At 33.5% G+C, this 11,973-nt stretch overlaps 1 pseudogene; it reads right to left on the reverse strand.

Annotated features, from left to right (window-relative positions):
* Positions 1 to 287: 287 nt before the first annotated feature.
* Positions 288 to 11,759, reverse strand: LOC114077906 (annotated as a pseudogene).
* Positions 11,760 to 11,973: the final 214 nt, after the last annotated feature.

The raw sequence follows: 11,973 nt of genomic DNA on the forward strand, positions 1-11,973 counted from the left end.
GTTTTGATTTTCAAGTAAAAGGTTTTAATATTTTCCAGAATTGTTTTCTTAATTTTCATAAAATTAAAAAGTTAATCTGTTTTCGCATAGATATTTACTAAACTTTATGAAAAAATTTACGTTAGTTGAAAATACATAAGCCCATATCAAAGGTGAACTTTTCTTTTTACATTATTTTTCCTCTTACATGTTCCCCCTATTATTCAATAATAGTATTATTATTTTTGATTATATGGTGGAGTCAACAATACAAGAGAAATCTAAAGGAAAGCTACACAAACATGAAATTAATCATTGGCTCCAAATAGGTAGACGATGAATAAAATTATCTCTAGCATATGATAGATGGTGCTAGCCTGAGTAACATCATATGTGCCAGAGGTTATAGATAGGTTCACAGGTAATGAACCTACATCAAATAAAAACATTTTGTAAGTCATCAATAACATCAAATCTATTTAACAAAATCACAAATCAAATCATGAAAATGCTACTTACAATTATAATTTGCCCAACCAATTCTTTGTCGAGCCAAATCATATAAAATGATCCTATCTTTAAGCGCAACATCTGTGTAACAAGGGAGAGAAATGTACGAATGACAATTAAAGTATGATTCAATTACATAAGGCCTTATTTTCAGCATTCTACGATCAGGATATTAAAATGTAATATCAACATGTAATTTTGAAAGACTAACCTCCTAGAATTGATAGGCGTAAATCACTTGTTATAAAGCGAATGCACCACTTAGCAGCACCATCCTGTCAAACACATAATAGTGTAACTTATCTTTGTATTTCATAAACAAAACATATGAATTTTATTGTTGAAGATTTTAAATTACAAATGAAGATCGAAACAAATACTTACAACAAAACCCATATCCTCGAGATAGTCTGTTGGTGTAAAATTCATGGATGCATCACCAGCGAAGTTTAGAGAAATTGTTGGAAACATCTCGGCTATGTTCTCTGAGAAACTGCTCAAGTCATCAAATAAAGTTAATAAGGTTTTCAAATTAATAACTTTTATTAAATATTCACCGACAGAAAACAAAGTACTGAACCTTGAGGAAATGAGATAGCATGGGTACATTGCTGATGTGATTGGCTTAGCTGAAGGTGAAACAACTACAATTATCTGCAAATTAAATGTTTAAGTTAAGAATGGTAAATTAGTTTGCCCTCCTTGTAAATGTAGATAGATAGCGTTTAATACATAATTAGAAGAATAGTTGAAATCAACTTTGTTTGATGTCCTAGAATTTGAAATGTTGTGAGGGAAATAGTCTATCAAATTATTGGACATTGCCTTGTTGCCGATAGAGCACTGAAGGTAGTGGTTAGTGGCTTGATGCGTGCATGAGACGTTGTCTATGCAATAGCACATGTCAAAAACATTTAATAATAGCGCCAAGTCGTGGTTCACCTCCCAAGTTAAAAAATTTACCCCAGCTCTCAATAAACTGATTGATCTCTACAAAGATTATCCATCATCCAAGGTATGATTTGGCCATAAAATATCGATGATTTCTTCATCCTAACACAAATGTTTATTGCTAACATTTTGCAATTTCTGATTTTGAGATTTATACCTACATCTGCATCCATACTTCCCCTACTCTCTCTTTCTCTCAATCCTCCCTAATTTAGACATCGAAGATGAGTCACCAAACTTGTGTATTCTCTTTCCCTGAGTTTTTTTTTCAACTTTGAATTGTTTCTAGAAATTTTGGAGATTAGTATAATTATATTAGATACTACCCGTGAAGATGATACAATTTTCTCATTTGAGATAGGCACTTGTTCTGTTATTAAGGCTTGGGATGTTGCATTGAGGACAATATGCTCTTTTACTTGTGGTGGTTGTACATCGAGTTAATGTTAGTGCTCAGCTTTTTCTTAATATGATCTTCCAGATTGGGGAAGTGGTTGTGATTACATGCAAGACAGAGTATGCCTATGGAAGCATCGACTCCCCATCGGATATCCCGAGTATGCTAACTCTGTAGATCTTTTTTACATTCTGCAAGCATCTCTTGTCATGAAATCTCTTATAGTACCCTCGGTGCGATTCACATGCATCGTACATAGATATATTTATGCAAAACCACTATGTTGAACATATATTTAACTCCAATTCATAACTTTTGGAGTATGAGAAGCCTAGTTCTAAGAGCTTAAGGTTAAAGCCATTAAGTGTAAATCTTGAATTTGTCTAAGTTATGAGGTTTTAACTGAAGAGGAGAATTCGTGCCCCTTCTGATACCAACATAACTTTGGGAGTATGAGAAGCCTAGTTCTAAGAACTTAAGGTTAAAGCCATTAAGTTTATATCTTGAATTTGTCTCAGTTATGAGGTTTTAACTGAAGAGGAGAATCCGTGCCCCTCCTGATCCCAACATTCTTATGTACTCTTTAGGAAAGGGGAGAAAAACATCAATTGTTTGAGCTGGGCGGGACAGTGTTCTTTATGGTAATCTAATTGTTGAGTTTGAAACATCTTAATATATATAGGGCAACCCTTGTTTTCGAGGTGGAGCTGGTGGCTTGAAACAACGTAAAGATCCAATGATTATATATGTAATTGCCACATACTGGAGTAGTCGACAGATTTTCCATCAAGGAAAAAACACAGGAGAATTTTGAAAACGCACAGGCTTTGCAAACTTTTGATTGGTTGTAGGGAACTTCAAATCCAACATGCACAACAGAAAGGCTTTAATATGCATCCAAAGTCGATATAGGAATAACTTTGGTCTTTGGCAATACCCCACACACAAATTAATCAAGTGTCCAAATTCTCTTGAAACATTTTATTTCTAGTCTATCTTTAGTAACAGCATGGAGAAGTACGCCAATACTAATGAGATGAAGCAATTTTAAACATATTTGCAAATTATAAAGGATGGTTATCAGAGAAAGAATATTAATGCTGAAACGGTGACCAGCTGGACAGAATTGTAGCCAAAGTACTTGACCACTTTTGTGATGAACGATAAGTGAATGATGAACAATCTCAACTATACCTTACGTCAACGATAAGCGAATGACAAGCCAGATTGTATAATTGCAGGCATGGAGTACTTGTGGCTAAGATTGGGGTAACGTTTCTATCTAGCTGCTTCAGAAGGGCTTACGTTTTTGCTAAGGTTTGTGGCGAAAAAAAAAAGAGATCAAAGGATAATGAACTTATCACCACAAACTTATATGTCTATGGTGAAGAAGAGCCAGGGGAGATTTATGGTCATGGAGTATCCTCTGGAGGAGTAGGAGATGATAACAACCATAATTATGGTTACTTTATCACAAAGAAAAACAAGAATGAAACAAGGGCACTTGGACACAACCCCACTGTATTAGGATATTACTTTTAATAATGTAACTCGTTGAATATTACTTTTTATGAGGTAACTCGTTGGATATTACTTTTTATGAGGTAACTCGTTGGATATTACTTTTTATAATGTTAAAAGTTGGATAGTATTTTTTATAATGTATCTTTTTTAATTGCTGGCAGCAATATTCTCACTTTTAAATTTATGGTTGTTTGAACTATTATTGGCTTAATCAGCTTTAGAGCACTATTCTAAGAACCAATTTGTGGGGGGTCAAACCGCCGCAAAATAACGTCCGCTGCTTGTGACAGGATTAGTGAAAAACCGCTACAACTTAACTATGGCAGACCTAATTTTTGGGTTTGTTGAAACCTCTGTTACAGCAAATTGCGGGATTCCTAACCCCCATAGTATGTAAAATAAATCCCCCTCTGTTTAGGCTTTTTTTTTATATTGAATATCTTCCATGAATGAGTTGGGGCTATATTTTTTAATCATTCTTTTTTTTTAATAAAACCCCAAGAATCCTCCATAAAAGAATCATATTCCCTTGAGTTTTGCAAGATTTCAGGTATGAAATCATAAAAGTAACGGTCTTTATCTAGAAAACTAAGTCTAATGATTTCTTAACAATTTTTTTTAACTTCTGAATAGTTTCTTGATATTTTCTTGATGAATTCTTGAAAAATCTATGTTATGAATCCTTGATGATAAATAAAGAAATTCTTCAAATATAAACCTTATGATGCTATCTTATGTTTCCTTGACTATAATATTATGATGTGATATATATTTCTCATGAATGCAAAGATATGATACATGAGCTGTAACTTCATGACATGAACAAAATTTATGAACTATAATCCTCAAAAGGTATGAATTATGAGTCTTCGAGCTAATCCATGAACACATGAGCATAAGGGAGATAAATGGTTAATCGAGAAGGCATTAATCTAAATGCTGAATGCCTAAGATTACGTTTGCTGACGTAGTTTAAGGATCATACAGTTGGTTCAGATGACTCATTCTTTTTTGCCTCCGGTAAGGTCTATGTATCATAGTCGATAAGGTATGAGATGACTTAGCTGATCGGGCCGAGATTACACTACATGAGCTTACATGGTAGTTTTTGTTGGTTACACCGCTTACATGGTGGTTTATGTTGTTTATGCTATTATACTCCAATAATGAACTAAAATATTACAAATACATATCCCTAAGACAGTCTAAATGACCTCATCTCTTAACCTTCCTATGTTACAATCATAATTATGGTTGTTGCTTCTATTGATCTTGATATGTATGCTGTGCTTTATTATGTCATTTTACATACATTACTATTTCACATGTACTTACATCCCTTCTGCTTGGGGATCAATATTCTTTTATTAATGTAGACTTGCGTGTGCATGCACGTGATCAAGCTGCTCCCTAGGGTTCATGTCTTATGCTATTGGTCCCTTTATTTTCGTGGGGCTTAGTATTTAATTTCCTAGTATTTTATGAGTACGTGTTTAAGGTATAATGGGGGTCTTGTCGCGGTAGACATTACTTAGTTATGTTTAGAGGTTACATAAATAGACAGTTAGTTTAGTTTAGTTTAGGTTTAGTTTAGACCTTTGCGTTCTTTTTTTTCCAATATTATGACTTAAATATATGCAAAGACTCTTCAAATGTTTTCAAAATATGATTATAGTCATGTCTATTATCATGTAATTGATATGCTCGAGTCAGGCATCGAGTGTCAGCCCCACCTAGGATCTAGACTCGGGGCATAACAAGATAAATTATTTTATGGATCTAGAATCTTAATTATTATATATGTAATACTTGTAATTACTTGACCATCAAGTAAAATGTCAAATAATTTATATTTAAAACCTGAACTAGATACATCATGTAATTATATTTGTGGTTGAGAACGATTGGTGAGAAGGATACTTACAGCATTGACAACTGATTCATAAGCTTCCGCGACAAGATAAACTAAACTTCTACCGGAATCAACTATAGTTCCTCGGTCATTAGAGTTTGCAAAAGCTTCTCGATCAATAGGTAAATTCTTCCATGTACAGAAATGCTCTACAAATACACATTGTAATGACCCCTGCAAGAATTTGGAAAAGAAACAAATTAAATGTCATGACAGAAGAATTATTTTGAAAAAAAACAACAATAATTTATAAAACGTTGAATAAAATAATGCTCTTGGAAAATTGCAGTACGTACTTTGATGGAACAAGGGGAGTATAGACCATACTAGGATGCAAAATCTCATCGAGCACTAATATCCCTCCACTGCTGCCCTCTCCTTTCAAACAGTGTGAAAATGATTTCGGAGAAATTCCATGTGAAGAAAGTCGAGATATTATTGATAGTCCCTGTTGACCGAATCCGAGAATTTCATCAACTGCTCAATCTGTCAAGATCAGGGCTTCTAATTGAGAGGTACTGCACCTGTTTTGATTTTACACTATTAAATGACCTAAAAATATATTTAAGTTATAAGCCTCTTATTATGATATTTGTAATTGTATAATTAGTCTAAATTTTTTTTGGAGGGATTGAATGTTTATAGACTTGTCTGCCCTCTTTTTAAAGTATAACATTTGTATTCTTGTATTCTTATTGGAGATTGATTGTATACTTCTTTCAGAATTATAATACTCTAAAAGATCTGAATAATCTTATAAAAGAATACACACCCAAAAATAATCGACGTTGAAGATTTGGCAATCAACGAGGTTCTCAGAAATTTGTCAAAGTAAAACAAAGCTGATACAGAATAGGCTGATGTGCCACTATCATCTGCGTAATGCAAGGAGTAAGCACATTGGTTTGTTTCGCTGCACTCATCTGAAGTGCATACTAAGGCTGAACATGATATGACAGACGGAGTTGATGAATTGTCCGCGTCATAAATGTTCATATCAACCTGTAATAATATAATTGTGTTAGAAGTTCATCTAAACCTATAACGATATAATTATGTTAAAAAAAAAACAAAAAGAACAAGTTTCTATGTCATAATTGTTGACACTCAATTTTGACTATTTGAATTTCTAATAACAGATGATTTATTATTTTCCTATTGGTCAATATGGACTTTTTTTTAATTATTATTATTATTGTTATTATTATTATATAATCTGACTAAACAATATTCTAGTCAAATAAGAAGCAAAATATCACAAGAAAGAAAAGAAAAAGGTTCAACACTTACGGCTCACTTAGTTTCAACCAAATGAAACCTATTCTTGGCCAAAATGACCCCAAATATTAAAGGAATAATTATGCAAATTAGAAAACATTAAGACAACATTATTCAATAAAGCTATAGTTTCACATAATTATGAGTTGCGGCTATAATTTAATGAAATTTGCTCTTAATTCGGGAACCCACCAGACAAACTCATATCAGGAATTTGATATGTTTACCTTTTATATAAATCATAACTTATCTCTTCTCTTTTACTCAACTAATTTTTCTCCTAAAATCTCTTATCCATATCAAAATTGAATTTTTAATTCTCTCATTCTCCCTCTTAACTCAATTCCAGGTATACGCTCAAACGTGTTTCAATCAACTTTTATTCAATTTGTATATGTTTTTACAGTTTATCCAATCATTCATTATAACATGTCCTTTTATACATGTACAAATGAACATATTTTTATATGAAATAAGTCAACAAACATAGAATGTCTGTTAGACCTCAGGGAGAGATTATAGGTGATGTATTTAGAAAGAGTATGATGTGATAGCAGTTCATTCATACTCTAGAGTATTCCTCAGATTTTAATTGTTATGAAACTATTCTCATATCTCGCATATCAACGTTATTCCCTTGAGCCATTCTCATTTACTTTAGAAATATTAACATCTATGCTCATTTCTTAGAATAAGAGGCCTGGATTCAACTCATGAATGACCTCAATCTTACTCTATGAAGTTGTGAATGTCAGTTTTACGATATACAACTCATAATGTGTGCATTCATGTTTAGTCCCATGAACTAATGATATACCTTAAATTTCTAGTTAAATAATGCTACGCAATGCATATTCTTAGATCAAACTTCTTGAATGATTTGTGCTTATGATCTTTTCTCTCAAAGAACTTCCAGTAGTCCTACTTCAGTTTTGATAGAGTTGTTGATAGAAGTTGAATGTTGGTTTAGATGAGAGAGTATACACTCTTTATGGTGAAGATCACAGTGTGTTTATTCCACGTGTGAAAAAGATTGAAATGACGATTGGTATATGTAGTAGCTAGATCAAAAAATATTTTGTGTGTTTCCTTATTAGTAATACATGAATTTCCAGTTGGTTGAGATGATAGAAAGATGTGTAGTTCTTAGAAGAATTGGTTACTTAGAAGTTCAAGGAGTGATTATAATACTAGGCTTGAATAGGGTGCTGATATACATGTAAATGACTTAATTAGAACTCAGAGGTTTGTTGAGTGAATTTGTAAGAAGTCGTATTCTTGAGATGAAAATCCCTACAGAGCTATAGATCGTGAATCCAATGGTTTAGATTAATATGATCACCTTATGTGGTGCACCTTGTGACTCCAAGTTAGGCTTGAACACATTAAGAGCATCCAGTTAGACTCAGACCTTCAAACTTCCACAGGAGCAGACATATGTACCATTGGAGGAGCTATAGGTAGTAGCTTATGAAGTGTAGTGTTCACAAGGAGGAGCGCAGTGAGAAGTTTTGCTAAGCTTATAAGCTATTAGCCATATCACTTAAGGCATAGTACTTCTATTCTTTTACCATGCCCAAGAAATCCCTATTTCATGTCAAATAGTTTGAGGTAGAGTATGGACAATGTTATAATCTATATCATTCATATTTAATTGACCCTGATTAGATGGGTCAGATTCTTTAGATTTGTGAGTTCTTTATTTTTGAATATGTGACACAAATCGTTCACGTATTTATTTCTCAAGAAGGTTATGAGAAATTTTGATGATAACGTTTGATGTGATAGCCTGATTTCTTTTGTGATTTCTAGAAACTTCATGTAATAACCCGTAATCTGGAAATCTCACGTGAACGTTTGTGAGAAGCTTACTCTAGTTGAGTTTCCACCTCTCACTACAAACCACTTCTATCTTTGTTAATGGGAAGTTCAAAGGTCACAAAGATAGTAGAAGTAGCTCATTTCTCTTTTAGTACAAGTTGACCATCATTCGAGGATGAATGATTTCATGTGGGATATATTCTAATACCCTGAAATTTGTAAACTAAGATCGAATAGTTTTTCATATGTGTATATGGTCATACCGAGTGATTATTAATTGTGGATAGGAGTTAAGGTCAATTATTTAGTATTTTAATTGATTTGGAGATGTTTTAAGGTCATAAGAATCCACTACGACAAAGTTGAGTTGTAAGTTTCCCTACCAATTGAGTTTCGATATAAGATTTTAGAAAGGTCAACTTGAAGTGATCATATCTCTTAGAATACCAAGAGTTAGGTGGCCAATAACTTAGTTCTTGCTCTCACCCTACATCTACAATTTTAGTTAGTACGATCAAAGTTAAGGTTTCTAACCCCTCCTCCCCCCAAAGGATCATGTTTTATGAATTATCTCTATTTTTTATCTTTGATTCTAGATTTTTTTTAATCACAATTATTGTACTTCATATTTATTGATGATTCTTGGTCGTTGGTTCATTCTTATACTACCATACGGACCCTTTCTGATCAAAGTTATTGAAAAATCTTGTCATGGTATTTCATATTCATTATTTTCAAGAATGAAGTATGTTCAAAATTTTAAAGAAGTATTTCAAGCATGTGTTATTATCTTTAATTTGAAGTGCATGATTTAAGAAGAGTTTAGAGAAAGTATATTTTACTTCATACTTCAAGTGCTTTATTTTCAAGAAGAATTTCAAGAAAGTAATATTATCTTTAGTTTAAAGTGCTTGATTTTAAAAGAGTTTCAAAAAGATATATTTTAGCTTCAAGTGCATTATTTACAAGAGTTTCGAGAGTATATTTTTTCATCAACAAAGAATAAAAGTTTTTAAGAAGCATGTCAGTCTAATAAAGTGAAGTCCAATTGCCCCTCGAAGAGGGGTTTTTCAAGTATTAACTCATCCTAGAGAATACTTTTTATCAATGAGCATATAAAGTTAAATTTTGAGAGTAGTATTGAGCCTCGATTTTGGGGTAACAGTTAACATAACTCAAACTCCATAAATTACATAGCTAACAAAGGACAGGATCATACCGTCATTCGGGTAACTCCATACTTCCTCTAGAAAGTCCTATTAGATGGATCCATAAGTTAATGTACTCAAAAAAGGTTTAGAATGGCTCTGGAAATGTAGGTAAGATGTTGTATCATTACAAGGCTCATGTTAGGTTACTTTCAGTTTGTCGGCTGGAGAAAATCCCTAATAAAGTAAAGTATATGTATTTATACATTTAGTTCAGTATTATCTATTATTGCATCTTAGATTATAAAACTTAAAATGATTCTACTTCATGATCACGCTCAACTTTTTGTCAGGATACTTTCAGTTTAGTTCAGTTATTTGCTTCATTTAGCTTTATTATATCAATATTATGAAAGGCGAAAGCGCAAAAAAACTAAGGTTCTTAGGAGCTTTAAGCGCAAAGCGCAAATAAAGTGTGGACTTTAATAAAAAAAAAGGCACAAAGGAAAAAAAAACAAATATATTAGTTTAGTCCAAGACTAATTGTTAAAATTAGTGAACGACAAATATATGACAATAAATTGAAAAACAATTATGATGAACTAAAATATCAATTATTAAGTGTCACTTCTTCTTAAGAGGCTCATTGGCAAGGCAACATTTGCCTTAGAACCTTGATGATGACATTGAAGCACACATAAAGTGAGGCAAAGCGCTCAACAAATTTTGCGCCTTTGATAACACTGTATTACATATTGTACATTCAATGTACTAACGCCTTTGGTGCTGCATAATTTTATGATGTAGTTTTTATGTACTCTCGATAGCATATGTTCGGTAAGATCTCTTTCCATCAACAGTCGATGAGACCTCCTCACTTTCAGAGGGCTCCAATTTAGTTAGTTTAGTTTATTTGATTTTTCAATCATTTTTTGTAGAATAGTCAGGTAGTTTTGAGTTTTCTCCCGACACCTATCTTCAGTTAGTAGATACTATACAGAAAGACAAAATTAGTGAGTTAGTGTCGTCCTGAGTATTTCGATGAATTAAACATTTTATTATTATTTATATACACAAAGTATGTGGAGTGAAGTGTCAAGAAGCTAGCTGGACAATACAGAGAAGCGTCTTTCAAAGTACATTATGTCGGAAATAAGGGAGACAAGTGCTAAAACTAAGGAAGGGGAAGTACAGGGGAGTTCTCAACAATTAATTCCTCTTAGTGATCCGACACCTCTCAATTGTGATGCCTCTGAATGCAGCAAAGAGGCAGAGGGGATAACAAACCAAATACAATATCCTCCGACTTAACCAAATGTTTGGAATGTCTTTTGATGGTTGTTCTGGCAAAGCTTTGACCCTTCTGTTAAAAATTGATCAAAGAAGGGAAAAGGAAGGTTGCTTAGCCTTGAGTGCTACAGAACATAAGGATAATTAGATAATCCCTAAAGAGCTCAAAAATTTGATCTTCGATGTGAAGTTCAAAGATGGAGAACCTAGGTGTGAATCTAGAAGTAGGGGGATAAATTATAGAAATTACGCCACCCAGTTACAATGAATTTAAAAATTCTATCATGGAATGTTAGGGGTTTAAACGTGGAGAATAAAAGGAATTTGGTGAAAAGCAGAATACAACAAGAGGGGGTAGATATTATAGTTTTGATGGAGACAGCTAAATGGGGCAGTGGGGGATTATATACAACAATTAGGGGGAATAGGTAGATGGGGGGAAAATGGATGGAAGCGATTGGCATCAAGGGTGGAATTTTAGTTGTGTGGGAGAAAAGATCATGGTTAGGGGAGATGGTGGAATATGGGGACTAATCAATTACTTGTAAATTATGTGGAATTAATCAAGAACTAACTTGTTTATCACAGCAATTTATGCATCCTGTGATAGAAATGAATGGATGGAATTGTGGGAAGAATTAGGATCTATGAGGAGTCTCTGCGAAGGGCCTTGGGTAGTATGTGGGGATTTTAATACTACTAGGTTTCCTTCCGAGAAAACTAACTGTATCAGGCTTTCTAGACCCATGATAGATCTGTCTAGTTTATCAACGAATTGGAGCTTATTGACCTCCCTTTTTTTGGGGGCTCATACACTTGGAGAGGATGGGCAAACCATAGGAATGCCTCTAGGATTGACAGATTTTTATACTAGTTCCCATGGGATGAAATGGTCCCTTCAAATTAGGCAATGTACTCTGCCTACCTTGGGGTCTGACCATAATCCCATTGTCTTAACTTGTGGTGATACGCCTCCAAGAGATCTTATTTCAAGTTTGAAAAGTGGTGGCTTAATGTAGAGGGTTTCAAAAGTAAAGGTCATGAATGGTGGAGCTCCTTTGAAGTGTTAGGAAGACCGGACTACAAACTAGCTACTAAGGTGAGGTTGCTTAAAACAAAACTGAAGGATTGGAACAGAGAGAATAGGGGGAACTGGAAGGCAA

Source organism: Solanum pennellii, chromosome 1, assembly GCF_001406875.1.
Source record: "Solanum pennellii chromosome 1, SPENNV200".
Taxonomy (NCBI): Eukaryota; Viridiplantae; Streptophyta; class Magnoliopsida; order Solanales; family Solanaceae; genus Solanum; species Solanum pennellii.